This window comes from Phyllobates terribilis, unplaced genomic scaffold (genome assembly GCF_046119375.1).
Source record: "Phyllobates terribilis strain yellow unplaced genomic scaffold, ASM4611937v1 Scaffold_763__1_contigs__length_703860, whole genome shotgun sequence".
Taxonomy (NCBI): Eukaryota; Metazoa; Chordata; class Amphibia; order Anura; family Dendrobatidae; genus Phyllobates; species Phyllobates terribilis.
The window spans coordinates 494693-522269 of record NW_027363523.1 but is presented as its reverse complement, the minus strand read 5'-3'; the positions used below and the strand labels follow the sequence as shown (position 1 = coordinate 522269).

Here is a 27577-nt window from a genome sequence, read left to right as displayed (position 1 = left end):
AATGTCACTGAGAAGCTCACAGAGACCGCCATAAGCAACAGTTTAAAAGAATGCCACAGACTAATCAACCAAACTTTTTGGGTTGGTTTCTCTTTTATAGTCTGCAGGCATTAAATGAAAGAAGTCAGTGTTCCAGCAGAGGGAGACAACGTTTCAGAAAAGGCATTGTAGCAAACCAAAAAAGAAATTTTAAGCGCAGCAGAGTAACCAGCTCACATACCTGTTAGCTCAGGTGAGTTTAAAAGGCTGCTGTTGATAACAAGGGCATTTGCTAAATAGATGGTGTGTGTGCAACAATATACTGAAAGGTCAATTATATTGTGCAGCTTATCTCACCACCTGTAGTTATTTAGGTGAAAGCTCCAAAATGCTTGCCTAAGATGTCTGTTTATCCAAAAGTAAGTATAGAGGGAGAGCTAGATAGATAGCATTGCATTACATTACATGGCAATGCAATGCACAGTTGCTGAAGTTGAACCAAAATGAGCTTGTCATCTGGCTTCTGCAACTTTTAACATGAAAAATCCAATGAGGAGAAGAAAAGCAAAGCCAAAGAGTCCATCCCAAAATCCGACAAACAAGCCAAATGAACAAAAAGCATTGAATTCAATTCTTTCTGATTTTAGAAACTGCATTAAAGAAGGGGTGCACCGGTCCTGGAGATACTGCAATACCAGGTCAATGCGTGGAGAGGACAGAGCAAGCTCTTTTTCCATCTCCCTGTTCTAAAAATCCATTTAATATATGGTCCCCAGATAGGGGACGTATCAGATATTAAACTGATAAGAACAGATACTACACTTGATCTTAGCCAAAAGGCCGAGAAGCGATAACCAGAATTGGTTTCCGACTACGGTGCCACCCAAGGATTCTGAAAAGTCCATTTGTGGAGATGGCCACCTGGACTCCCGTTAAGAAGACATGCTGTCAACCTCTAGATCCCTCACATGCCTGCACTTTTCGGCTTGCTGCTGCTGCAATCCACGCGTTTTAGATCTGCATAACTCCACCTCTTTTAGCACAGTACCCTCAACCCCCGGCTGTTCCCACCCGCCTCAACACCGTTGGAAGGGAGGAGAACCAATTAAGGCGGGGGGGGGGTGGAACGAGCAGCTGTCTACCCTTAGCAGGAGGGTTGCTGATTAATTACCTCTCCTGCTGCTGCTGCTGCTGGCTGTCCAGCAGCAGACTGAAGGTGGCTGCTGCTGTGCGCAGGTATATAAAGGCTCAGAGCCTATTATGACACGCGCAGCCAGCGTTCCATTGCCACATTCCGTCTACTGCAGGCGGGATACCTGGATGGCTGAATGTCACTGAGAAGCTCACAGAGACCGCCATAAGCAACAGTTTAAAAGAATGCCACAGACTAATCAACCAAACTTTTTTGGTTGGTTTCTCTTTTATAGTCTGCAGGCATTAAATGAAAGAAGTCAGTGTTCCAGCAGAGGGAGACAACGTTTCAGAAAAGGCATTGTAGCAAACCAAAAAAGAAATTTTAAGCGCAGCAGAGTAACCAGCTCACATACCTGTTAGCTCAGGTGAGTTTAAAAGGCTGCTGTTGATAACAAGGGCATTTGCTAAATAGATGGTGTGTGTGCAACAATATACTGAAAGGTCAATTATATTGTGCAGCTTATCTCACCACCTGTAGTTATTTAGGTGAAAGCTCCAAAATGCTTGCCTAATATGTCTGTTTATCCAAAAGGAAGTATAGAGGGAGAGCTAGATAGATAGCATTGCATTACATTACATGGCAATGCAATGCACAGTTGCTGAAGTTGAACCAAAATGAGCTTGTCATCTGGCTTCTGCAACTTTTAACATGAAAAATCCAATGAGGAGAAGAGAAGCAAAGCCAAAGAGTCCATCCCAAAATCCGACAAACAAGCCAAATGAACAAAAAGCATTGAATTCAATTCTTTCTGATTTTAGAAACTGCATTAAAGAAGGGGTGCACCGGTCCTGGAGATACTGCAATACCAGGTCAATGCGTGGAGTGGACAGAGCAAGCTCTTTTTCCATCTCCCTGTTCTAAAAATCCATTTAATATATGGTCCCCAGATAGGGGATGTATCAGATATTAAACTGATAAGAACAGATACTACACTTGATCTTAGCCAAAAGGCCGAGAAGCGATAACCAGAATTGGTTTCCGACTACGGTGCCACCCAAGGATTCTGAAAAGTCCATTTGTGGAGATGGCCACCTGGACTCCCGTTAAGAAGACATGCTGTCAACCTCTAGATCCCTCACATGCCTGCACTTTTCGGCTTGCTGCTGCTGCAATCCACGCGTTTTAGATCTGCATAACTCCACCTCTTTTAGCACAGTACCCTCAACCCCCGGCTGTTCCCACCCGCCTCAACACCGTTGGAAGGGAGGAGAACCAATTAAGGCGGGGGGGGGGGGTGGAACGAGCAGCTGTCTACCCTTAGCAGGAGGGTTGCTGATTAATTACCTCTCCTGCTGCTGCTGCTGCTGCTGCTGGCTGTCCAGCAGCAGACTGAAGGTGGCTGCTGCTGTGCGCAGGTATATAAAGGCTCAGAGCCTATTATGACACGCGCAGCCAGCGTTCCATTGCCACATTCCGTTTACTGCAGGCGGGATACCTGGATGGCTGAATGTCACTGAGAAGCTCACAGAGACCGCCATAAGCAACAGTTTAAAAGAATGCCACAGACTAATCAACCAAACTTTTTGGGTTGGTTTCTCTTTTATAGTCTGCAGGCATTAAATGAAAGAAGTCAGTGTTCCAGCAGAGGGAGACAACGTTTCAGAAAAGGCATTGTAGCAAACCAAAAAAGAAATTTTAAGCGCAGCAGAGTAACCAGCTCACATACCTGTTAGCTCAGGTGAGTTTAAAAGGCTGCTGTTGATAACAAGGGCATTTGCTAAATAGATGGTGTGTGTGCAACAATATACTGAAAGGTCAATTATATTGTGCAGCTTATCTCACCACCTGTAGTTATTTAGGTGAAAGCTCCAAAATGCTTGCCTAATATGTCTGTTTATCCAAAAGGAAGTATAGAGGGAGAGCTAGATAGATAGCATTGCATTACATTACATGGCAATGCAATGCACAGTTGCTGAAGTTGAACCAAAATGAGCTTGTCATCTGGCTTCTGCAACTTTTAACATGAAAAATCCAATGAGGAGAAGAAAAGCAAAGCCAAAGAGTCCATCCCAAAATCCGACAAACAAGCCAAATGAACAAAAAGCATTGAATTCAATTCTTTCTGATTTTAGAAACTGCATTAAAGAAGGGGTGCACCGGTCCTGGAGATACTGCAATACCAGGTCAATGCGTGGAGTGGACAGAGCAAGCTCTTTTTCCATCTCCCTGTTCTAAAAATCCATTTAATATATGGTCCCCAGATAGGGGACGTATCAGATATTAAACTGATAAGAACAGATACTACACTTGATCTTAGCCAAAAGGCCGAGAAGCGATAACCAGAATTGGTTTCCGACTACGGTGCCACCCAAGGATTCTGAAAAGTCCATTTGTGGAGATGGCCACCTGGACTCCCGTTAAGAAGACATGCTGTCAACCTCTAGATCCCTCACATGCCTGCACTTTTCGGCTTGCTGCTGCTGCAATCCACGCGTTTTAGATCTGCATAACTCCACCTCTTTTAGCACAGTACCCTCAACCCCCGGCTGTTCCCACCCGCCTCAACACCGTTGGAAGGGAGGAGAACCAATTAAGGCGGGGGGGGGGGTGGAACGAGCAGCTGTCTACCCTTAGCAGGAGGGTTGCTGATTAATTACCTCTCCTGCTGCTGCTGCTGCTGCTGGCTGTCCAGCAGCAGACTGAAGGTGGCTGCTGCTGTGCGCAGGTATATAAAGGCTCAGAGCCTATTATGACACGCGCAGCCAGCGTTCCATTGCCACATTCCGTCTACTGCAGGCGGGATACCTGGATGGCTGAATGTCACTGAGAAGCTCACAGAGACCGCCATAAGCAACAGTTTAAAAGAATGCCACAGACTAATCAACCAAACTTTTTGGGTTGGTTTCTCTTTTATAGTCTGCAGGCATTAAATGAAAGAAGTCAGTGTTCCAGCAGAGGGAGACAACGTTTCAGAAAAGGCATTGTAGCAAACCAAAAAAGAAATTTTAAGCGCAGCAGAGTAACCAGCTCACATACCTGTTAGCTCAGGTGAGTTTAAAAGGCTGCTGTTGATAACAAGGGCATTTTCTAAATAGATGGTGTGTGTGCAACAATATACTGAAAGGTCAATTATATTGTGCAGCTTATCTCACCACCTGTAGTTATTTAGGTGAAAGCTCCAAAATGCTTGCCTAATATGTCTGTTTATCCAAAAGGAAGTATAGAGGGAGAGCTAGATAGATAGCATTGCATTACATTACATGGCAATGCAATGCACAGTTGCTGAAGTTGAACCAAAATGAGCTTGTCATCTGGCTTCTGCAACTTTTAACATGAAAAATCCAATGAGGAGAAGAAAAGCAAAGCCAAAGAGTCCATCCCAAAATCCGACAAACAAGCCAAATGAACAAAATGCATTGAATTCAATTCTTTCTGATTTTAGAAACTGCATTAAAGAAGGGGTGCACCGGTCCTGGAGATACTGCAATACCAGGTCAATGCGTGGAGTGGACAGAGCAAGCTCTTTTTCCATCTCCCTGTTCTAAAAATCCATTTAATATATGGTCCCCAGATAGGGGACGTATCAGATATTAAACTGATAAGAACAGATACTACACTTGATCTTAACCAAAAGGCCGAGAAGCGATAACCAGAATTGGTTTCCGACTACGGTGCCACCCAAGGATTCTGAAAAGTCCATTTGTGGAGATGGCCACCTGGACTCCCGTTAAGAAGACATGCTGTCAACCTCTAGATCCCTCACATGCCTGCACTTTTCGGCTTGCTGCTGCTGCAATCCACGCGTTTTAGATCTGCATAACTCCACCTCTTTTAGCACAGTACCCTCAACCCCCGGCTGTTCCCACCCGCCTCAACACCGTTGGAAGGGAGGAGAACCAATTAAGGCGGGGGGGGGGGGGGGTGGAACGAGCAGCTGTCTACCCTTAGCAGGAGGGTTGCTGATTAATTACCTCTCCTGCTGCTGCTGCTGCTGCTGGCTGTCCAGCAGCAGACTGAAGGTGGCTGCTGCTGTGCGCAGGTATATAAAGGCTCAGAGCCTATTATGACACGCGCAGCCAGCGTTCCATTGCCACATTCCGTCTACTGCAGGCGGGATACCTGGATGGCTGAATGTCACTGAGAAGCTCACAGAGACCGCCATAAGCAACAGTTTAAAAGAATGCCACAGAGTAATCAACCAAACTTTTTGGGTTGGTTTCTCTTTTATAGTCTGCAGGCATTAAATGAAAGAAGTCAGTGTTCCAGCAGAGGGAGACAACGTTTCAGAAAAGGCATTGTAGCAAACCAAAAAAGAAATTTTAAGCGCAGCAGAGTAACCAGCTCACATACCTGTTAGCTCAGGTGAGTTTAAAAGGCTGCTGTTGATAACAAGGGCATTTGCTAAATAGATGGTGTGTGTGCAACAATATACTGAAAGGTCAATTATATTGTGCAGCTTATCTCACCACCTGTAGTTATTTAGGTGAAAGCTCCAAAATGCTTGCCTAATATGTCTGTTTATCCAAAAGGAAGTATAGAGGGAGAGCTAGATAGATAGCATTGCATTACATTACATGGCAATGCAATGCACAGTTGCTGAAGTTGAACCAAAATGAGCTTGTCATCTGGCTTCTGCAACTTTTAACATGAAAAATCCAATGAGGAGAAGAAAAGCAAAGCCAAAGAGTCCATCCCAAAATCCGACAAACAAGCCAAATGAACAAAAAGCATTGAATTCAATTATTTCTGATTTTAGAAACTGCATTAAAGAAGGGGTGCACCGGTCCTGGAGATACTGCAATACCAGGTCAATGCGTGGAGTGGACAGAGCAAGCTCTTTTTCCATCTCCCTGTTCTAAAAATCCATTTAATATATGGTCCCCAGATAGGGGACGTATCAGATATTAAACTGATAAGAACAGATACTACACTTGATCTTAGCCAAAAGGCCGAGAAGCGATAACCAGAATTGGTTTCCGACTACGGTGCCACCCAAGGATTCTGAAAAGTCCATTTGTGGAGATGGCCACCTGGACTCCCGTTAAGAAGACATGCTGTCAACCTCTAGATCCCTCACATGCCTGCACTTTTCGGCTTGCTGCTGCTGCAATCCACGCGTTTTAGATCTGCATAACTCCACCTCTTTTAGCACAGTACCCTCAACCCCCGGCTGTTCCCACCCGCCTCAACACCGTTGGAAGGGAGGAGAACCAATTAAGGCGGGGGGGGGGGTGGAACGAGCAGCTGTCTACCCTTAGCAGGAGGGTTGCTGATTAATTACCTCTCCTGCTGCTGCTGCTGCTGCTGGCTGTCCAGCAGCAGACTGAAGGTGGCTGCTGCTGTGCGCAGGTATATAAAGGCTCAGAGCCTATTATGACACGCGCAGCCAGCGTTCCATTGCCACATTCCGTCTACTGCAGGCGGGATACCTGGATGGCTGAATGTCACTGAGAAGCTCACAGAGACCGCCATAAGCAACAGTTTAAAAGAATGCCACAGACTAATCAACCAAACTTTTTGGGTTGGTTTCTCTTTTATAGTCTGCAGGCATTAAATGAAAGAAGTCAGTGTTCCAGCAGAGGGAGACAACGTTTCAGAAAAGGCATTGTAGCAAACCAAAAAAGAAATTTTAAGCGCAGCAGAGTAACCAGCTCACATACCTGTTAGCTCAGGTGAGTTTAAAAGGCTGCTGTTGATAACAAGGGCAATTGCTAAATAGATGGTGTGTGTGCAACAATATACTGAAAGGTCAATTATATTGTGCAGCTTATCTCACCACCTGTAGTTATTTAGGTGAAAGCTCCAAAATGCTTGCCTAATATGTCTGTTTATCCAAAAGGAAGTATAGAGGGAGAGCTAGATAGATAGCATTGCATTACATTACATGGCAATGCAATGCACAGTTGCTGAAGTTGAACCAAAATGAGCTTGTCATCTGGCTTCTGCAACTTTTAACATGAAAAATCCAATGAGGAGAAGAAAAGCAAAGCCAAAGAGTCCATCCCAAAATCCGACAAACAAGCCAAATGAACAAAAAGCATTGAATTCAATTCTTTCTGATTTTAGAAACTGCATTAAAGAAGGGGTGCACCGGTCCTGGAGATACTGCAATACCAGGTCAATGCGTGGAGTGGACAGAGCAAGCTCTTTTTCCATCTCCCTGTTCTAAAAATCCATTTAATATATGGTCCCCAGATAGGGGACGTATCAGATATTAAACTGATAAGAACAGATACTACACTTGATCTTAGCCAAAAGGCCGAGAAGCCATAACCAGAATTGGTTTCCGACTACGGTGCCACCCAAGGATTCTGAAAAGTCCATTTGTGGAGATGGCCACCTGGACTCCCGTTAAGAAGACATGCTGTCAACCTCTAGATCCCTCACATGCCTGCACTTTTCGGCTTGCTGCTGCTGCAATCCACGCGTTTTAGATCTGCATAACTCCACCTCTTTTAGCACAGTACCCTCAACCCCCGGCTGTTCCCACCCGCCTCAACACCGTTGGAAGGGAGGAGAACCAATTAAGGCGGGGGGGGGGGGTGGAACGAGCAGCTGTCTACCCTTAGCAGGAGGGTTGCTGATTAATTACCTCTCCTGCTGCTGCTGCTGCTGCTGGCTGTCCAGCAGCAGACTGAAGGTGGCTGCTGCTGTGCGCAGGTATATAAAGGCTCAGAGCCTATTATGACACGCGCAGCCAGCGTTCCATTGCCACATTCCGTCTACTGCAGGCGGGATACCTGGATGGCTGAATGTCACTGAGAAGCTCACAGAGACCGCCATAAGCAACAGTTTAAAAGAATGCCACAGACTAATCAACCAAACTTTTTGGGTTGGTTTCTCTTTTATAGTCTGCAGGCATTAAATTAAAGAAGTCAGTGTTCCAGCAGAGGGAGACAACGTTTCAGAAAAGGCATTGTAGCAAACCAAAAAAGAAATTTTAAGCGCAGCAGAGTAACCAGCTCACATACCTGTTAGCTCAGGTGAGTTTAAAAGGCTGCTGTTGATAACAAGGGCATTTGCTAAATAGATGGTGTGTGTGCAACAATATACTGAAAGGTCAATTATATTGTGCAGCTTATCTCACCACCTGTAGTTATTTAGGTGAAAGCTCCAAAATGCTTGCCTAATATGTCTGTTTATCCAAAAGGAAGTATAGAGGGAGAGCTAGATAGATAGCATTGCATTACATTACATGGCAATGCAATGCACAGTTGCTGAAGTTGAACCAAAATGAGCTTGTCATCTGGCTTCTGCAACTTTTAACATGAAAAATCCAATGAGGAGAAGAAAAGCAAAGCCAAAGAGTCCATCCCAAAATCCGACAAACAAGCCAAATGAACAAAAAGCATTGAATTCAATTCTTTCTGATTTTAGAAACTGCATTAAAGAAGGGGTGCACCGGTCCTGGAGATACTGCAATACCAGGTCAATGCGTGGAGTGGACAGAGCAAGCTCTTTTTCCATCTCCCTGTTCTAAAAATCCATTTAATATATGGTCCCCAGATAGGGGACGTATCAGATATTAAACTGATAAGAACAGATACTACACTTGATCTTAGCCAAAAGGCCGAGAAGCGATAACCAGAATTGGTTTCCGACTACGGTGCCACCCAAGGATTCTGAAAAGTCCATTTGTGGAGATGGCCACCTGGACTCCCGTTAAGAAGACATGCTGTCAACCTCTAGATCCCTCACATGCCTGCACTTTTCGGCTTGCTGCTGCTGCAATCCACGCGTTTTAGATCTGCATAACTCCACCTCTTTTAGCACAGTACCCTCAACCCCCGGCTGTTCCCACCCGCCTCAACACCGTTGGAAGGGAGGAGAACCAATTAAGGCGGGGGGGGGGTGGAACGAGCAGCTGTCTACCCTTAGCAGGAGGGTTGCTGATTAATTACCTCTCCTGCTGCTGCTGCTGCTGCTGGCTGTCCAGCAGCAGACTGAAGGTGGCTGCTGCTGTGCGCAGGTATATAAAGGCTCAGAGCCTATTATGACACGCGCAGCCAGCGTTCCATTGCCACATTCCGTCTACTGCAGGCGGGATACCTGGATGGCTGAATGTCACTGAGAAGCTCACAGAGACCGCCATAAGCAACAGTTTAAAAGAATGCCACAGACTAATCAACCAAACTTTTTGGGTTGGTTTCTCTTTTATAGTCTGCAGGCATTAAATGAAAGAAGTCAGTGTTCCAGCAGAGGGAGACAACGTTTCAGAAAAGGCATTGTAGCAAACCAAAAAAGAAATTTTAAGCGCAGCAGAGTAACCAGCTCACATACCTGTTAGCTCAGGTGAGTTTAAAAGGCTGCTGTTGATAACAAGGGCATTTGCTAAATAGATGGTGTGTGTGCAACAATATACTGAAAGGTCAATTATATTGTGCAGCTTATCTCACCACCTGTAGTTATTTAGGTGAAAGCTCCAAAATGCTTGCCTAATATGTCTGTTTATCCAAAAGGAAGTATAGAGGGAGAGCTAGATAGATAGCATTGCATTACATTACATGGCAATGCAATGCACAGTTGCTGAAGTTGAACCAAAATGAGCTTGTCATCTGGCTTCTGCAACTTTTAACATGAAAAATCCAATGAGGAGAAGAAAAGCAAAGCCAAAGAGTCCATCCCAAAATCCGACAAACAAGCCAAATGAACAAAAAGCATTGAATTCAATTATTTCTGATTTTAGAAACTGCATTAAAGAAGGGGTGCACCGGTCCTGGAGATACTGCAATACCAGGTCAATGCGTGGAGTGGACAGAGCAAGCTCTTTTTCCATCTCCCTGTTCTAAAATTCCATTTAATATATGGTCCCCAGATAGGGGACGTATCAGATATTAAACTGATAAGAACAGATACTACACTTGATCTTAGCCAAAAGGCCGAGAAGCGATAACCAGAATTGGTTTCCGACTACGGTGCCACCCAAGGATTCTGAAAAGTCCATTTGTGGAGATGGCCACCTGGACTCCCGTTAAGAAGACATGCTGTCAACCTCTAGATCCCTCACATGCCTGCACTTTTCGGCTTGCTGCTGCTGCAATCCACGCGTTTTAGATCTGCATAACTCCACCTCTTTTAGCACAGTACCCTCAACCCCCGGCTGTTCCCACCCGCCTCAACACCGTTGGAAGGGAGGAGAACCACTTAAGGCGGGGGGTGGGGGGGTGGAACGAGCAGCTGTCTACCCTTAGCAGGAGGGTTGCAGATTAATTACCTCTCCTGCTGCTGCTGCTGGCTGTCCAGCAGCAGACTGAAGGTGGCTGCTGCTGTGCGCAGGTATATAAAGGCTCAGAGCCTATTATGACACGCGCAGCCAGCGTTCCATTGCCACATTCCGTCTACTGCAGGCGGGATACCTGGATGGCTGAATGTCACTGAGAAGCTCACAGAGACCGCCATAAGCAACAGTTTAAAAGAATGCCACAGACTAATCAACCAAACTTTTTGGGTTGGTTTCTCTTTTATAGTCTGCAGGCATTAAATGAAAGAAGTCAGTGTTCCAGCAGAGGGAGACAACGTTTCAGAAAAGGCATTGTAGCAAACCAAAAAAGAAATTTTAAGCGCAGCAGAGTAACCAGCTCACATACCTGTTAGCTCAGGTGAGTTTAAAAGGCTGCTGTTGATAACAAGGGCATTTGCTAAATAGATGGTGTGTGTGCAACAATATACTGAAAGGTCAATTATATTGTGCAGCTTATCTCACCACCTGTAGTTATTTAGGTGAAAGCTCCAAAATGCTTGCCTAATATGTCTGTTTATCCAAAAGGAAGTATAGAGGGAGAGCTAGATAGATATCATTGCATTACATTACATGGCAATGTAATGCACAGTTGCTGAAGTTGAACCAAAATGAGCTTGTCATCTGGCTTCTGCAACTTTTAACATGAAAAATCCAATGAGGAGAAGAAAAGCAAAGCCAAAGAGTCCATCCCAAAATCCGACAAACAAGCCAAATGAACAAAAAGCATTGAATTCAATTCTTTCTGATTTTAGAAACTGCATTAAAGAAGGGGTGCACCGGTCCTGGAGATACTGCAATACCAGGTCAATGCGTGGAGTGGACAGAGCAAGCTCTTTTTCCATCTCCCTGTTCTAAAAATCCATTTAATATATGGTCCCCAGATAGGGGACGTATCAGATATTAAACTGATAAGAACAGATACTACACTTGATCTTAGCCAAAAGGCCGTGAAGCGATAACCAGAATTGGTTTCCGACTACGGTGCCACCCAAGGATTCTGAAAAGTCCATTTGTGGAGATGGCCACCTGGACTCCCGTTAAGAAGACATGCTGTCAACCTCTAGATCCCTCACATGCCTGCACTTTTCGGCTTGCTGCTGCTGCAATCCACGCGTTTTAGATCTGCATAACTCCACCTCTTTTAGCACAGTACCCTCAACCCCCGGCTGTTCCCACCCGCCTCAACACCATTGGAAGGGAGGAGAACCAATTAAGGCGGGGGGGGGGTGGAACGAGCAGCTGTCTACCCTTAGCAGGAGGGTTGCTGATTAATTACCTCTCCTGCTGCTGCTGCTGCTGGCTGTCCAGCAGCAGACTGAAGGTGGCTGCTGCTGTGCGCAGGTATATAAAGGCTCAGAGCCTATTATGACACGCGCAGCCAGCGTTCCATTGCCACATTCCGTCTACTGCAGGCGGGATACCTGGATGGCTGAATGTCACTGAGAAGCTCACAGAGACCGCCATAAGCAACAGTTTAAAAGAATGCCACAGACTAATCAACCAAACTTTTTGGGTTGGTTTCTCTTTTATAGTCTGCAGGCATTAAATGAAAGAAGTCAGTGTTCCAGCAGAGGGAGACAACGTTTCAGAAAAGGCATTGTAGCAAACCAAAAAAGAAATTTTAAGCGCAGCAGAGTAACCAGCTCACATACCTGTTAGCTCAGGTGAGTTTAAAAGGCTGCTGTTGATAACAAGGGCATTTGCTAAATAGATGGTGTGTGTGCAACAATATACTGAAAGGTCAATTATATTGTGCAGCTTATCTCACCACCTGTAGTTATTTAGGTGAAAGCTCCAAAATGCTTGCCTAATATGTCTGTTTATCCAAAAGGAAGTATAGAGGGAGAGCTAGATAGATAGCATTGCATTACATTACATGGCAATGCAATGCACAGTTGCTGAAGTTGAACCAAAATGAGCTTGTCATCTGGCTTCTGCAACTTTTAACATGAAAAATCCAATGAGGAGAAGAAAAGCAAAGCCAAAGAGTCCATCCCAAAATCCGACAAACAAGCCAAATGAACAAAAAGCATTGAATTCAATTCTTTCTGATTTTAGAAACTGCATTAAAGAAGGGGTGCACCGGTCCTGGAGATACTGCAATACCAGGTCAATGCGTGGAGTGGACAGAGCAAGCTCTTTTTCCATCTCCCTGTTCTAAAAATCCATTTAATATATGGTCCCCAGATAGGGGACGTATCAGATATTAAACTGATAAGAACAGATACTACACTTGATCTTAGCCAAAAGGCCGAGAAGCGATAACCAGAATTGGTTTCCGACTACGGTGCCACCCAAGGATTCTGAAAAGTCCATTTGTGGAGATGGCCACCTGGACTCCCGTTAAGAAGACATGCTGTCAACCTCTAGATCCCTCACATGCCTGCACTTTTCGGCTTGCTGCTGCTGCAATCCACGCGTTTTAGATCTGCATAACTCCACCTCTTTTAGCACAGTACCCTCAACCCCCGGCTGTTCCCACCCGCCTCAACACCGTTGGAAGGGAGGAGAACCAATTAAGGCGGGGGGGGGGGTGGAACGAGCAGCTGTCTACCCTTAGCAGGAGGGTTGCTGATTAATTACCTCTCCTGCTGCTGCTGCTGCTGCTGGCTGTCCAGCAGCAGACTGAAGGTGGCTGCTGCTGTGCGCAGGTATATAAAGGCTCAGAGCCTATTATGACACGCGCAGCCAGCGTTCCATTGCCACATTCCGTCTACTGCAGGCGGGATACCTGGATGGCTGAATGTCACTGAGAAGCTCACAGAGACCGCCATAAGCAACAGTTTAAAAGAATGCCACAGACTAATCAACCAAACTTTTTGGGTTGGTTTCTCTTTTATAGTCTGCAGGCATTAAATGAAAGAAGTCAGTGTTCCAGCAGAGGGAGACAACGTTTCAGAAAAGGCATTGTAGCAAACCAAAAAAGAAATTTTAAGCGCAGCAGAGTAACCAGCTCACATACCTGTTAGCTCAGGTGAGTTTAAAAGGCTGCTGTTGATAACAAGGGCATTTGCTAAATAGATGGTGTGTGTGCAACAATATACTGAAAGGTCAATTATATTGTGCAGCTTATCTCACCACCTGTAGTTATTTAGGTGAAAGCTCCAAAATGCTTGCCTAATATGTCTGTTTATCCAAAAGGAAGTATAGAGGGAGAGCTAGATAGATAGCATTGCATTACATTACATGGCAATGCAATGCACAGTTGCTGAAGTTGAACCAAAATGAGCTTGTCATCTGGCTTCTGCAACTTTTAACATGAAAAATCCAATGAGGAGAAGAAAAGCAAAGCCAAAGAGTCCATCCCAAAATCCGACAAACAAGCCAAATGAACAAAAAGCATTGAATTCAATTCTTTCTGATTTTAGAAACTGCATTAAAGAAGGGGTGCACCGGTCCTGGAGATACTGCAATACCAGGTCAATGCGTGGAGTGGACAGAGCAAGCTCTTTTTCCATCTCCCTGTTCTAAAAATCCATTTAATATATGGTCCCCAGATAGGGGACGTATCAGATATTAAACTGATAAGAACAGATACTACACTTGATCTTAGCCAAAAGGCCGAGAAGCGATAACCAGAATTGGTTTCCGACTACGGTGCCACCCAAGGATTCTGAAAAGTCCATTTGTGGAGATGGCCACCTGGACTCCCGTTAAGAAGACATGCTGTCAACCTCTAGATCCCTCACATGCCTGCACTTTTCGGCTTGCTGCTGCTGCAATCCACGCGTTTTAGATCTGCATAACTCCACCTCTTTTAGCACAGTACCCTCAACCCCCGGCTGTTCCCACCCGCCTCAACACCGTTGGAAGGGAGGAGAACCAATTAAGGCGGGGGGGGGGGGTGGAACGAGCAGCTGTCTACCCTTAGCAGGAGGGTTGCTGATTAATTACCTCTCCTGCTGCTGCTGCTGCTGCTGGCTGTCCAGCAGCAGACTGAAGGTGGCTGCTGCTGTGCGCAGGTATATAAAGGCTCAGAGCCTATTATGACACGCGCAGCCAGCGTTCCATTGCCACATTCCGTCTACTGCAGGCGGGATACCTGGATGGCTGAATGTCACTGAGAAGCTCACAGAGACCGCCATAAGCAACAGTTTAAAAGAATGCCACAGACTAATCAACCAAACTTTTTGGGTTGGTTTCTCTTTTATAGTCTGCAGGCATTAAATGAAAGAAGTCAGTGTTCCAGCAGAGGGAGACAACGTTTCAGAAAAGGCATTGTAGCAAACCAAAAAAGAAATTTTAAGCGCAGCAGAGTAACCAGCTCACATACCTGTTAGCTCAGGTGAGTTTAAAAGGCTGCTGTTGATAACAAGGGCATTTGCTAAATAGATGGTGTGTGTGCAACAATATACTGAAAGGTCAATTATATTGTGCAGCTTATCTCACCACCTGTAGTTATTTAGGTGAAAGCTCCAAAATGCTTGCCTAATATGTCTGTTTATCCAAAAGGAAGTATAGAGGGAGAGCTAGATAGATAGCATTGCATTACATTACATGGCAATGCAATGCACAGTTGCTGAAGTTGAACCAAAATGAGCTTGTCATCTGGCTTCTGCAACTTTTAACATGAAAAATCCAATGAGGAGAAGAAAAGCAAAGCCAAAGAGTCCATTCCAAAATCCGACAAACAAGCCAAATGAACAAAAAGCATTGAATTCAATTCTTTCTGATTTTAGAAACTGCATTAAAGAAGGGGTGCACCGGTCCTGGAGATACTGCAATACCAGGTCAATGCGTGGAGTGGACAGAGCAAGCTCTTTTTCCATCTCCCTGTTCTAAAAATCCATTTAATATATGGTCCCCAGATAGGGGACGTATCAGATATTAAACTGATAAGAACAGATACTACACTTGATCTTAGCCAAAAGGCCGAGAAGCGATAACCAGAATTGGTTTCCGACTACGGTGCCACCCAAGGATTCTGAAAAGTCCATTTGTGGAGATGGCCACCTGGACTCCCGTTAAGAAGACATGCTGTCAACCTCTAGATCCCTCACATGCCTGCACTTTTCGGCTTGCTGCTGCTGCAATCCACGCGTTTTAGATCTGCATAACTCCACCTCTTTTAGCACAGTACCCTCAACCCCCGGCTGTTCCCACCCGCCTCAACACCGTTGGAAGGGAGGAGAACCAATTAAGGCGGGGGGGGGGGGGTGGAACGAGCAGCTGTCTACCCTTAGCAGGAGGGTTGCTGATTAATTACCTCTCCTGCTGCTGCTGCTGCTTCTGGCTGTCCAGCAGCAGACTGAAGGTGGCTGCTGCTGTGCGCAGGTATATAAAGGCTGAGAGCCTATTATGACACGCGCAGCCAGCGTTCCATTGCCACATTCCGTCTACTGCAGGCGGGATACCTGGATGGCTGAATGTCACTGAGAAGCTCACAGAGACCGCCATAAGCAACAGTTTAAAAGAATGCCACAGACTAATCAACCAAACTTTTTGGGTTGGTTTCTCTTTTATAGTCTGCAGGCATTAAATGAAAGAAGTCAGTGTTCCAGCAGAGGGAGACAACGTTTCAGAAAAGGCATTGTAGCAAACCAAAAAAGAAATTTTAAGCGCAGCAGAGTAACCAGCTCACATACCTGTTAGCTCAGGTGAGTTTAAAAGGCTGCTGTTGATAACAAGGGCATTTGCTAAATAGATGGTGTGTGTGCAACAATATACTGAAAGGTCAATTATATTGTGCAGCTTATCTCACCACCTGTAGTTATTTAGGTGAAAGCTCCAAAATGCTTGCCTAATATGTCTGTTTATCCAAAAGGAAGTATAGAGGGAGAGCTAGATAGATAGCATTGCATTACATTACATGGCAATGCAATGCACAGTTGCTGAAGTTGAACCAAAATGAGCTTGTCATCTGGCTTCTGCAACTTTTAACATGAAAAATCCAATGAGGAGAAGAAAAGCAAAGCCAAAGAGTCCATCCCAAAATCCGACAAACAAGCCAAATGAACAAAAAGCATTGAATTCAATTCTTTCTGATTTTAGAAACTGCATTAAAGAAGGGGTGCACCGGTCCTGGAGATACTGCAATACCAGGTCAATGCGTGGAGTGGACAGAGCAAGCTCTTTTTCCATCTCCCTGTTCTAAAAATCCATTTAATATATGGTCCCCAGATAGGGGACGTATCAGATATTAAACTGATAAGAACAGATACTACACTTGATCTTAGCCAAAAGGCCGAGAAGCGATAACCAGAATTGGTTTCCGACTACGGTGCCACCCAAGGATTCTGAAAAGTCCATTTGTGGAGATGGCCACCTGGACTCCCGTTAAGAAGACATGCTGTCAACCTCTAGATCCCTCACATGCCTGCACTTTTCGGCTTGCTGCTGCTGCAATCCACGCGTTTTAGATCTGCATAACTCCACCTCTTTTAGCACAGTACCCTCAACCCCCGGCTGTTCCCACCCGCCTCAACACCGTTGGAAGGGAGGAGAACCAATTAAGGCGGGGGGGGGGGAGGTGGAACGAGCAGCTGTCTACCCTTAGCAGGAGGGTTGCTGATTAATTACCTCTCCTGCTGCTGCTGCTGCTGCTGGCTGTCCAGCAGCAGACTGAAGGTGGCTGCTGCTGTGCGCAGGTATATAAAGGCTCAGAGCCTATTATGACACGCGCAGCCAGCGTTCCATTGCCACATTCCGTCTACTGCAGGCGGGATACCTGGATGGCTGAATGTCACTGAGAAGCTCACAGAGACCGCCATAAGCAACAGTTTAAAAGAATGCCACAGACTAATCAACCAAACTTTTTGGGTTGGTTTCTCTTTTATAGTCTGCAGGCATTAAATGAAAGAAGTCAGTGTTCCAGCAGAGGGAGACAACGTTTCAGAAAAGGCATTGTAGCAAACCAAAAAAGAAATTTTAAGCGCAGCAGAGTAACCAGCTCACATACCTGTTAGCTCAGGTGAGTTTAAAAGGCTGCTGTTGATAACAAGGGCATTTGCTAAATAGATGGTGTGTGTGCAACAATATACTGAAAGGTCAATTATATTGTGCAGCTTATCTCACCACCTGTAGTTATTTAGGTGAAAGCTCCAAAATGCTTGCCTAATATGTCTGTTTATCCAAAAGGAAGTATAGAGGGAGAGCTAGATAGATATCATTGCATTACATTACATGGCAATGCAATGCACAGTTGCTGAAGTTGAACCAAAATGAGCTTGTCATCTGGCTTCTGCAACTTTTAACATGAAAAATCCAATGAGGAGAAGAAAAGCAAAGCCAAAGAGTCCATCCCAAAATCCGACAAACAAGCCAAATGAACAAAAAGCATTGAATTCAATTCTTTCTGATTTTAGAAACTGCATTAAAGAAGGGGTGCACCGGTCCTGGAGATACTGCAATACCAGGTCAATGCGTGGAGTGGACAGAGCAAGCTCTTTTTCCATCTCCCTGTTCTAAAAATCCATTTAATATATGGTCCCCAGATAGGGGACGTATCAGATATTAAACTGATAAGAACAGATACTACACTTGATCTTAGCCAAAAGGCCGAGAAGCGATAACCAGAATTGGTTTCCGACTACGGTGCCACCCAAGGATTCTGAAAAGTCCATTTGTGGAGATGGCCACCTGGACTCCCGTTAAGAAGACATGCTGTCAACCTCTAGATCCCTCACATGCCTGCACTTTTCGGCTTGCTGCTGCTGCAATCCACGCGTTTTAGATCTGCATAACTCCACCTCTTTTAGCACAGTACCCTCAACCCCCGGCTGTTCCCACCCGCCTCAACACCGTTGGAAGGGAGGAGAACCAATTAAGGCGGGGGGGGGGGGTGGAACGAGCAGCTGTCTACCCTTAGCAGGAGGGTTGCTGATTAATTACCTCTCCTGCTGCTGCTGCTGCTGCTGGCTGTCCAGCAGCAGACTGAAGGTGGCTGCTGCTGTGCGCAGGTATATAAAGGCTGAGAGCCTATTATGACACGCGCAGCCAGCGTTCCATTGCCACATTCCGTCTACTGCAGGCGGGATACCTGGATGGCTGAATGTCACTGAGAAGCTCACAGAGACCGCCATAAGCAACAGTTTAAAAGAATGCCACAGACTAATCAACCAAACTTTTTGGGTTGGTTTCTCTTTTATAGTCTGCAGGCATTAAATGAAAGAAGTCAGTGTTCCAGCAGAGGGAGACAACGTTTCAGAAAAGGCATTGTAGCAAACCAAAAAAGAAATTTTAAGCGCAGCAGAGTAACCAGCTCACATACCTGTTAGCTCAGGTGAGTTTAAAAGGCTGCTGTTGATAACAAGGGCATTTGCTAAATAGATGGTGTGTGTGCAACAATATACTGAAAGGTCAATTATATTGTGCAGCTTATCTCACCACCTGTAGTTATTTAGGTGAAAGCTCCAAAATGCTTGCCTAATATGTCTGTTTATCCAAAAGGAAGTATAGAGGGAGAGCTAGATAGATAGCATTGCATTACATTACATGGCAATGCAATGCACAGTTGCTGAAGTTGAACCAAAATGAGCTTGTCATCTGGCTTCTGCAACTTTTAACATGAAAAATCCAATGAGGAGAAGAAAAGCAAAGCCAAAGAGTCCATCCCAAAATCCGACAAACAAGCCAAATGAACAAAAAGCATTGAATTCAATTCTTTCTGATTTTAGAAACTGCATTAAAGAAGGGGTGCACCGGTCCTGGAGATACTGCAATACCAGGTCAATGCGTGGAGTGGACAGAGCAAGCTCTTTTTCCATCTCCCTGTTCTAAAAATCCATTTAATATATGGTCCCCAGATAGGGGACGTATCAGATATTAAACTGATAAGAACAGATACTACACTTGATCTTAGCCAAAAGGCCGAGAAGCGATAACCAGAATTGGTTTCCGACTACGGTGCCACCCAAGGATTCTGAAAAGTCCATTTGTGGAGATGGCCACCTGGACTCCCGTTAAGAAGACATGCTGTCAACCTCTAGATCCCTCACATGCCTGCACTTTTCGGCTTGCTGCTGCTGCAATCCACGCGTTTTAGATCTGCATAACTCCACCTCTTTTAGCACAGTACCCTCAACCCCCGGCTGTTCCCACCCGCCTCAACACCGTTGGAAGGGAGGAGAACCAATTAAGGCGGGGGGGGGGGAGGTGGAACGAGCAGCTGTCTACCCTTAGCAGGAGGGTTGCTGATTAATTACCTCTCCTGCTGCTGCTGCTGCTGCTGGCTGTCCAGCAGCAGACTGAAGGTGGCTGCTGCTGTGCGCAGGTATATAAAGGCTCAGAGCCTATTATGACACGCGCAGCCAGCGTTCCATTGCCACATTCCGTCTACTGCAGGCGGGATACCTGGATGGCTGAATGTCACTGAGAAGCTCACAGAGACCGCCATAAGCAACAGTTTAAAAGAATGCCACAGACTAATCAACCAAACTTTTTGGGTTGGTTTCTCTTTTATAGTCTGCAGGCATTAAATGAAAGAAGTCAGTGTTCCAGCAGAGGGAGACAACGTTTCAGAAAAGGCATTGTAGCAAACCAAAAAAGAAATTTTAAGCGCAGCAGAGTAACCAGCTCACATACCTGTTAGCTCAGGTGAGTTTAAAAGGCTGCTGTTGATAACAAGGGCATTTGCTAAATAGATGGTGTGTGTGCAACAATATACTGAAAGGTCAATTATATTGTGCAGCTTATCTCACCACCTGTAGTTATTTAGGTGAAAGCTCCAAAATGCTTGCCTAATATGTCTGTTTATCCAAAAGGAAGTATAGAGGGAGAGCTAGATAGATAGCATTGCATTACATTACATGGCAATGCAATGCACAGTTGCTGAAGTTGAACCAAAATGAGCTTGTCATCTGGCTTCTGCAACTTTTAACATGAAAAATCCAATGAGGAGAAGAAAAGCAAAGCCAAAGAGTCCATCCCAAAATCCGACAAACAAGCCAAATGAACAAAAAGCATTGAATTCAATTCTTTCTGATTTTAGAAACTGCATTAAAGAAGGGGTGCACCGGTCCTGGAGATACTGCAATACCAGGTCAATGCGTGGAGTGGACAGAGCAAGCTCTTTTTCCATCTCCCTGTTCTAAAAATCCATTTAATATATCGTCCCCAGATAGGGGACGTATCAGATATTAAACTGATAAGAACAGATACTACACTTGATCTTAGCCAAAAGGCCGAGAAGCGATAACCAGAATTGGTTTCCGACTACGGTGCCACCCAAGGATTCTGAAAAGTCCATTTGTGGAGATGGCCACCTGGACTCCCGTTAAGAAGACATGCTGTCAACCTCTAGATCCCTCACATGCCTGCACTTTTCGTCTTGCTGCTGCTGCAATCCACGCGTTTTAGATCTGCATAACTCCACCTCTTTTAGCACAGTACCCTCAACCCCCGGCTGTTCCCACCCGCCTCAACACCATTGGAAGGGAGGAGAACCAATTAAGGCGGGGGGGGGTGGAACGAGCAGCTGTCTACCCTTAGCAGGAGGGTTGCTGATTAATTACCTCTCCTGCTGCTGCTGCTGCTGCTGGCTGTCCAGCAGCAGACTGAAGGTGGCTGCTGCTGTGCGCAGGTATATAAAGGCTCAGAGCCTATTATGACACGCGCAGCCAGCGTTCCATTGCCACATTCCGTCTACTGCAGGCGGGATACCTGGATGGCTGAATGTCACTGAGAAGCTCACAGAGACCGCCATAAGCAACAGTTTAAAAGAATGCCACAGACTAATCAACCAAACTTTTTGGGTTGGTTTCTCTTTTATAGTCTGCAGGCATTAAATGAAAGAAGTCAGTGTTCCAGCAGAGGGAGACAACGTTTCAGAAAAGGCATTGTAGCAAACCAAAAAAGAAATTTTAAGCGCAGCAGAGTAACCAGCTCACATACCTGTTAGCTCAGGTGAGTTTAAAAGGCTGCTGTTGATAACAAGGGCATTTGCTAAATAGATGGTGTGTGTGCAACAATATACTGAAAGGTCAATTATATTGTGCAGCTTATCTCACCACCTGTAGTTATTTAGATGAAAGCTCCAAAATGCTTGCCTAATCTGTCTGTTTATCCAAAAGGAAGTATAGAGGGAGAGCTAGATAGATAGCATTGCATTACATTACATGGCAATGCAATGCACAGTTGCTGAAGTTGAACCAAAATGAGCTTGTCATCTGGCTTCTGCAACTTTTAACATGAAAAATCCAATGAGGAGAAGAAATGCAAAGCCAAAGAGTCCATCCCAAAATCCGACAAACAAGCCAAATGAACAAAAAGCATTGAATTCAATTCTTTCTGATTTTAGAAACTGCATTAAAGAAGGGGTGCACCGGTCCTGGAGATACTGCAACACCAGGTCAATGCGTGGAGTGGACAGAGCAAGCTCTTTTTCCATCTCCCTGTTCTAAAAATCCATTTAATATATGGTCCCCAGATAGGGGACGTATCAGATATTAAACTGATAAGAACAGATACTACACTTGATCTTAGCCAAAAGGCCGAGAAGCGATAACCAGAATTGGTTTCCGACTACGGTGCCACCCAAGGATTCTGAAAAGTCCATTTGTGGAGATGGCCACCTGGACTCCCGTTAAGAAGACATGCTGTCAACCTCTAGATCCCTCACATGCCTGCACTTTTCGGCTTGCTGCTGCTGCAATCCACGCGTTTTAGATCTGCATAACTCCACCTCTTTTAGCACAGTACCCTCAACCCCCGGCTGTTCCCACCCGCCTCAACACCGTTGGAAGGGAGGAGAACCAATTAAGGCGGGGGGGGGGGGGGGTGGAACGAGCAGCTGTCTACCCTTAGCAGGAGGGTTGCTGATTAATTACCTCTCCTGCTGCTGCTGCTGCTGCTGGCTGTCCAGCAGCAGACTGAAGGAGGCTGCTGCTGTGCGCAGGTATATAAAGGCTCAGAGCCTATTATGACACGCGCAGCCAGCGTTCCATTGCCACATTCCGTCTACTGCAGGCGGGATACCTGGATGGCTGAATGTCACTGAGAAGCTCACAGAGACCGCCATAAGCAACAGTTTAAAAGAATGCCACAGACTAATCAACCAAACTTTTTGGGTTGGTTTCTCTTTTATAGTCTGCAGGCATTAAATGAAAGAAGTCAGTGTTCCAGCAGAGGGAGACAACGTTTCAGAAAAGGCATTGTAGCAAACCAAAAAAGAAATTTTAAGCGCAGCAGAGTAACCAGCTCACATACCTGTTAGCTCAGGTGAGTTTAAAAGGCTGCTGTTGATAACAAGGGCATTTGCTAAATAGATGGTGTGTGTGCAACAATATACTGAAAGGTCAATTATATTGTGCAGCTTATCTCACCACCTGTAGTTATTTAGGTGAAAGCTCCAAAATGCTTGCCTAATATGTCTGTTTATCCAAAAGGAAGTACAGAGGGAGAGCTAGATAGATAGCATTGCATTACATTACATGGCAATGCAATGCACAGTTGCTGAAGTTGAACCAAAATGAGCTTGTCATCTGGCTTCTGCAACTTTTAACATGAAAAATCCAATGAGGAGAAGAAAAGCAAAGCCAAAGAGTCCATCCCAAAATCCGACAAACAAGCCAAATGAACAAAAAGCATTGAATTCAATTCTTTCTGATTTTAGAAACTGCATTAAAGAAGGGGTGCACCGGTCCTGGAGATACTGCAATACCAGGTCAATGCGTGGAGTGGACAGAGCAAGCTCTTTTTCCATCTCCCTGTTCTAAAAATCCATTTAATATATGGTCCCCAGATAGGGGACGTATCAGATATTAAACTGATAAGAACAGATACTACACTTGATCTTAGCCAAAAGGCCGAGAAGCGAAAACCAGAATTGGTTTCCGACTACGGTGCCACCCAAGGATTCTGAAAAGTCCATTTGTGGAGATGGCCACCTGGACTCCCGTTAAGAAGACATGCTGTCAACCTCTAGATCCCTCACATGCCTGCACTTTTCGGCTTGCTGCTGCTGCAATCCACGCGTTTTAGATCTGCATAACTCCACCTCTTTTAGCACAGTACCCTCAACCCCCGGCTGTTCCCACCCGCCTCAACACCGTTGGAAGGGAGGAGAACCAATTAAGGCGGGGGGGGGGTGGAACGAGCAGCTGTCTACCCTTAGCAGGAGGGTTGCTGATTAATTACCTCTCCTGCTGCTGCTGCTGCTGCTGGCTGTCCAGCAGCAGACTGAAGGTGGCTGCTGCTGTGCGCAGGTATATAAAGGCTCAGAGCCTATTATGACACGCGCAGCCAGCGTTCCATTGCCACATTCCGTCTACTGCAGGTGGGATACCTGGATGGCTGAATGTCACTGAGAAGCTCACAGAGACCGCCATAAGCAACAGTTTAAAAGAATGCCACAGACTAATCAACCAAACTTTTTGGGTTGGTTTCTCTTTTATAGTCTGCAGGCATTAAATGAAAGAAGTCAGTGTTCCAGCAGAGGGAGACAACGTTTCAGAAAAGGCATTGTAGCAAACCAAAAAAGAAATTTTAAGCGCAGCAGAGTAACCAGCTCACATACCTGTTAGCTCAGGTGAGTTTAAAAGGCTGCTGTTGATAACAAGGGCATTTGCTAAATAGATGGTGTGTGTGCAACAATATACTGAAAGGTCAATTATATTGTGCAGCTTATCTCACCACCTGTAGTTATTTAGGTGAAAGCTCCAAAATGCTTGCCTAATATGTCTGTTTATCCAAAAGGAAGTATAGAGGGAGAGCTAGATAGATAGCATTGCATTACATTACATGGCAATGCAATGTACAGTTGCTGAAGTTGAACCAAAATGAGCTTGTCATCTGGCTTCTGCAACTTTTAACATGAAAAATCCAATGAGGAGAAGAAAAGCAAAGCCAAAGAGTCCATCCCAAAATCCGACAAACAAGCCAAATGAACAAAAAGCATTGAATTCAATTCTTTCTGATTTTAGAAACTGCATTAAAGAAGGGGTGCACCGGTCCTGGAGATACTGCAATACCAAGTCAATGCGTGGAGTGGACAGAGCAAGCTCTTTTTCCATCTCCCTGTTCTAAAAATCCATTTAATATATGGTCCCCAGATAGGGGACGTATCAGATATTAAACTGATAAGAACAGATACTACACTTGATCTTAGCCAAAAGGCCGAGAAGCGATAACCAAAATTGGTTTCCGACTACGGTGCCACCCAAGGATTCTGAAAAGTCCATTTGTGGAGATGGCCACCTGGACTCCCGTTAAGAAGACATGCTGTCAACCTCTAGATCCCTCACATGCCTGCACTTTTCGGCTTGCTGCTGCTGCAATCCACGCGTTTTAGATCTGCATAACTCCACCTCTTTTAGCACAGTACCCTCAACCCCCGGCTGTTCCCACCCGCCTCAACACCGTTGGAAGGGAGGAGAACCAATTAAGGCGGGGGGGTGGGGGGGTGGAACGAGCAGCTGTCTACCCTTAGCAGGAGGGTTGCTGATTAATTACCTCTCCTGCTGCTGCTGCTGCTGCTGCTGGCTGTCCAGCAGCAGACTGAAGGTGGCTGCTGCTGTGCGCAGGTATATAAAGGCTCAGAGCCTATTATGACACGCGCAGCCAGCGTTCCATTGCCACATTCCGTCTACTGCAGGCGGGATACCTGGATGGCTGAATGTCACTGAGAAGCTCACAGAGACCGCCATAAGCAACAGTTTAAAAGAATGCCACAGACTAATCAACCAAACTTTTTGGGTTGGTTTCTCTTTTATAGTCTGCAGGCATTAAATGAAAGAAGTCAGTGTTCCAGCAGAGGGAGACAACGTTTCAGAAAAGGCATTGTAGCAAACCAAAAAAGAAATTTTAAGCGCAGCAGAGTAACCAGCTCACATACCTGTTAGCTCAGGTGAGTTTAAAAGGCTGCTGTTGATAACAAGGGCATTTGCTAAATAGATGGTGTGTGTGCAACAATATACTGAAAGGTCAATTATATTGTGCAGCTTATCTCACCACCTGTAGTTATTTAGGTGAAAGCTCCAAAATGCTTGCCTAATATGTCTGTTTATCCAAAAGGAAGTATAGAGGGAGAGCTAGATAGATAGCATTGCATTACATTACATGGCAATGCAATGCACAGTTGCTGAAGTTGAACCAAAATGAGCTTGTCATCTGGCTTCTGCAACTTTTAACATGAAAAATCCAATGAGGAGAAGAAAAGCAAAGCCAAAGAGTCCATCCCAAAATCCGACAAACAAGCCAAATGAACAAAAAGCATTGAATTCAATTCTTTCTGATTTTAGAAACTGCATTAAAGAAGGGGTGCACCGGTCCTGGAGATACTGCAATACCAGGTCAATGCGTGGAGTGGACAGAGCAAGCTCTTTTTCCATCTCCCTGTTCTAAAAATCCATTTAATATATGGTCCCCAGATAGGGGACGTATCAGATATTAAACTGATAAGAACAGATACTACACTTGATCTTAGCCAAAAGGCCGAGAAGCGATAACCAGAATTGGTTTCCGACTACGGTGCCACCCAAGGATTCTGAAAAGTCCATTTGTGGAGATGGCCACCTGGACTCCCGTTAAGAAGACATGCTGTCAACCTCTAGATCCCTCACATGCCTGCACTTTTCGGCTTGCTGCTGCTGCAATCCACGCGTTTTAGATCTGCATAACTCCACCTCTTTTAGCACAGTACCCTCAACCCCCGGCTGTTCCCACCCGCCTCAACACCGTTGGAAGGGAGGAGAACCAATTAAGGCGGGGGGGGGGGGTGGAACGAGCAGCTGTCTACCCTTAGCAGGAGGGTTGCTGATTAATTACCTCTCCTGCTGCTGCTGCTGCTGCTGGCTGTCCAGCAGCAGACTGAAGGTGGCTGCTGCTGTGCGCAGGTATATAAAGGCTCAGAGCCTATTATGACACGCGCAGCCAGCGTTCCATTGCCACATTCCGTCTACTGCAGGCGGGATACCTGGATGGCTGAATGTCACTGAGAAGCTCACAGAGACCGCCATAAGCAACAGTTTAAAAGAATGCCACAGACTAATCAACCAAACTTTTTGGGTTGGTTTCTCTTTTATAGTCTGCAGGCATTAAATGAAAGAAGTCAGTGTTCCAGCAGAGGGAGACAACGTTTCAGAAAAGGCATTGTAGCAAACCAAAAAAGAAATTTTAAGCGCAGCAGAGTAACCAGCTCACATACCTGTTAGCTCAGGTGAGTTTAAAAGGCTGCTGTTGATAACAAGGGCATTTGCTAAATAGATGGTGTGTGTGCAACAATATACTGAAAGGTCAATTATATTGTGCAGCTTATCTCACCACCTGTAGTTATTTAGGTGAAAGCTCCAAAATGCTTGCCTAATATGTCTGTTTATCCAAAAGGAAGTATAGAGGGAGAGCTAGATAGATAGCATTGCATTACATTACATGGCAATGCAATGCACAGTTGCTGAAGTTGAACCAAAATGAGCTTGTCATCTGGCTTCTGCAACTTTTAACATGAAAAATCCAATGAGGAGAAGAAAAGCAAAGCCAAAGAGTCCATCCCAAAATCCGACAAACAAGCCAAATGAACAAAAAGCATTGAATTCAATTCTTTCTGATTTTAGAAACTGCATTAAAGAAGGGGTGCACCGGTCCTGGAGATACTGCAATACCAGGTCAATGCGTGGAATGGACAGAGCAAGCTCTTTTTCCATCTCCCTGTTCTAAAAATCCATTTAATATATGGTCCCCAGATAGGGGACGTATCAGATATTAAACTGATAAGAACAGATACTACACTTGATCTTAGCCAAAAGGCCGAGAAGCGATAACCAAAATTGGTTTCCGACTACGGTGCCACCCAAGGATTCTGAAAAGTCCATTTGTGGAGATGGCCACCTGGACTCCCGTTAAGAAGACATGCTGTCAACCTCTAGATCCCTCACATGCCTGCACTTTTCGGCTTGCTGCTGCTGCAATCCATGCGTTTTAGATCTGCATAACTCCACCTCTTTTAGCACAGTACCCTCAACCCCCGGCTGTTCCCACCCGCCTCAACACCGTTGGAAGGGAGGAGAACCAATTAAGGCGGGGGGGGGGTGGAACGAGCAGCTGTCTACCCTTAGCAGGAGGGTTGCTGATTAATTACCTCTCCTGCTGCTGCTGCTGCTGCTGGCCGTCCAGCAGCAGACTGAAGGTGGCTGCTGCTGTGCGCAGGTATATAAAGGCTCAGAGCCTATTATGACACGCGCAGCCAGCGTTCCATTGCCACATTCCGTCTACTGCAGGCGGGATACCTGGATGGCTGAATGTCACTGAGAAGCTCACAGAGACCGCCATAAGCAACAGTTTAAAAGAAT

General features: G+C 45.4%; 21 non-coding genes across 21 annotated transcripts; all 21 read right to left on the bottom strand.

Annotated features, from left to right (window-relative positions):
* Window positions 1-640: 640 nt before the first annotated feature.
* LOC141238559 (U2 spliceosomal RNA) lies at window positions 641-831 on the bottom strand. Its single transcript, XR_012304016.1, has one exon. It is a non-coding gene; the product is annotated as a U2 spliceosomal RNA (small nuclear RNA).
* A 1115-nt stretch (window positions 832-1946) lies between these two features.
* On the bottom strand, window positions 1947-2137 carry LOC141238956 (U2 spliceosomal RNA). The gene has a single exon (XR_012304397.1). It is a non-coding gene; the product is annotated as a U2 spliceosomal RNA (small nuclear RNA).
* A 1123-nt stretch (window positions 2138-3260) lies between these two features.
* Window positions 3261-3451, bottom strand: LOC141238798 (U2 spliceosomal RNA). Its single transcript, XR_012304247.1, has one exon. It is a non-coding gene; the product is annotated as a U2 spliceosomal RNA (small nuclear RNA).
* Window positions 3452-4570: 1119 nt separating this feature from the next.
* LOC141238994 (U2 spliceosomal RNA) lies at window positions 4571-4761 on the bottom strand. The gene has a single exon (XR_012304435.1). It is a non-coding gene; the product is annotated as a U2 spliceosomal RNA (small nuclear RNA).
* Window positions 4762-5884: 1123 nt separating this feature from the next.
* Window positions 5885-6075, bottom strand: LOC141238797 (U2 spliceosomal RNA). The gene has a single exon (XR_012304246.1). It is a non-coding gene; the product is annotated as a U2 spliceosomal RNA (small nuclear RNA).
* A 1119-nt stretch (window positions 6076-7194) lies between these two features.
* LOC141238944 (U2 spliceosomal RNA) lies at window positions 7195-7385 on the bottom strand. The gene has a single exon (XR_012304386.1). It is a non-coding gene; the product is annotated as a U2 spliceosomal RNA (small nuclear RNA).
* A 1120-nt stretch (window positions 7386-8505) lies between these two features.
* On the bottom strand, window positions 8506-8696 carry LOC141238796 (U2 spliceosomal RNA). Its single transcript, XR_012304245.1, has one exon. It is a non-coding gene; the product is annotated as a U2 spliceosomal RNA (small nuclear RNA).
* Window positions 8697-9814: 1118 nt separating this feature from the next.
* Window positions 9815-10005, bottom strand: LOC141238952 (U2 spliceosomal RNA). Its single transcript, XR_012304394.1, has one exon. It is a non-coding gene; the product is annotated as a U2 spliceosomal RNA (small nuclear RNA).
* A 1116-nt stretch (window positions 10006-11121) lies between these two features.
* LOC141238995 (U2 spliceosomal RNA) lies at window positions 11122-11312 on the bottom strand. Its single transcript, XR_012304436.1, has one exon. It is a non-coding gene; the product is annotated as a U2 spliceosomal RNA (small nuclear RNA).
* Window positions 11313-12427: 1115 nt separating this feature from the next.
* Window positions 12428-12618, bottom strand: LOC141238794 (U2 spliceosomal RNA). Its single transcript, XR_012304243.1, has one exon. It is a non-coding gene; the product is annotated as a U2 spliceosomal RNA (small nuclear RNA).
* A 1119-nt stretch (window positions 12619-13737) lies between these two features.
* LOC141238793 (U2 spliceosomal RNA) lies at window positions 13738-13928 on the bottom strand. The gene has a single exon (XR_012304242.1). It is a non-coding gene; the product is annotated as a U2 spliceosomal RNA (small nuclear RNA).
* Window positions 13929-15048: 1120 nt separating this feature from the next.
* On the bottom strand, window positions 15049-15239 carry LOC141238792 (U2 spliceosomal RNA). Its single transcript, XR_012304241.1, has one exon. It is a non-coding gene; the product is annotated as a U2 spliceosomal RNA (small nuclear RNA).
* Window positions 15240-16360: 1121 nt separating this feature from the next.
* On the bottom strand, window positions 16361-16551 carry LOC141238791 (U2 spliceosomal RNA). Its single transcript, XR_012304240.1, has one exon. It is a non-coding gene; the product is annotated as a U2 spliceosomal RNA (small nuclear RNA).
* A 1122-nt stretch (window positions 16552-17673) lies between these two features.
* On the bottom strand, window positions 17674-17864 carry LOC141238790 (U2 spliceosomal RNA). The gene has a single exon (XR_012304239.1). It is a non-coding gene; the product is annotated as a U2 spliceosomal RNA (small nuclear RNA).
* Window positions 17865-18984: 1120 nt separating this feature from the next.
* Window positions 18985-19175, bottom strand: LOC141238788 (U2 spliceosomal RNA). The gene has a single exon (XR_012304237.1). It is a non-coding gene; the product is annotated as a U2 spliceosomal RNA (small nuclear RNA).
* A 1122-nt stretch (window positions 19176-20297) lies between these two features.
* LOC141238897 (U2 spliceosomal RNA) lies at window positions 20298-20488 on the bottom strand. The gene has a single exon (XR_012304342.1). It is a non-coding gene; the product is annotated as a U2 spliceosomal RNA (small nuclear RNA).
* Window positions 20489-21605: 1117 nt separating this feature from the next.
* On the bottom strand, window positions 21606-21796 carry LOC141238919 (U2 spliceosomal RNA). The gene has a single exon (XR_012304363.1). It is a non-coding gene; the product is annotated as a U2 spliceosomal RNA (small nuclear RNA).
* A 1123-nt stretch (window positions 21797-22919) lies between these two features.
* On the bottom strand, window positions 22920-23110 carry LOC141238936 (U2 spliceosomal RNA). Its single transcript, XR_012304379.1, has one exon. It is a non-coding gene; the product is annotated as a U2 spliceosomal RNA (small nuclear RNA).
* Window positions 23111-24228: 1118 nt separating this feature from the next.
* Window positions 24229-24419, bottom strand: LOC141238948 (U2 spliceosomal RNA). Its single transcript, XR_012304390.1, has one exon. It is a non-coding gene; the product is annotated as a U2 spliceosomal RNA (small nuclear RNA).
* Window positions 24420-25545: 1126 nt separating this feature from the next.
* Window positions 25546-25736, bottom strand: LOC141238787 (U2 spliceosomal RNA). The gene has a single exon (XR_012304236.1). It is a non-coding gene; the product is annotated as a U2 spliceosomal RNA (small nuclear RNA).
* Window positions 25737-26856: 1120 nt separating this feature from the next.
* On the bottom strand, window positions 26857-27047 carry LOC141238940 (U2 spliceosomal RNA). The gene has a single exon (XR_012304382.1). It is a non-coding gene; the product is annotated as a U2 spliceosomal RNA (small nuclear RNA).
* Between the last annotated feature and the right edge of the window lie 530 nt (window positions 27048-27577).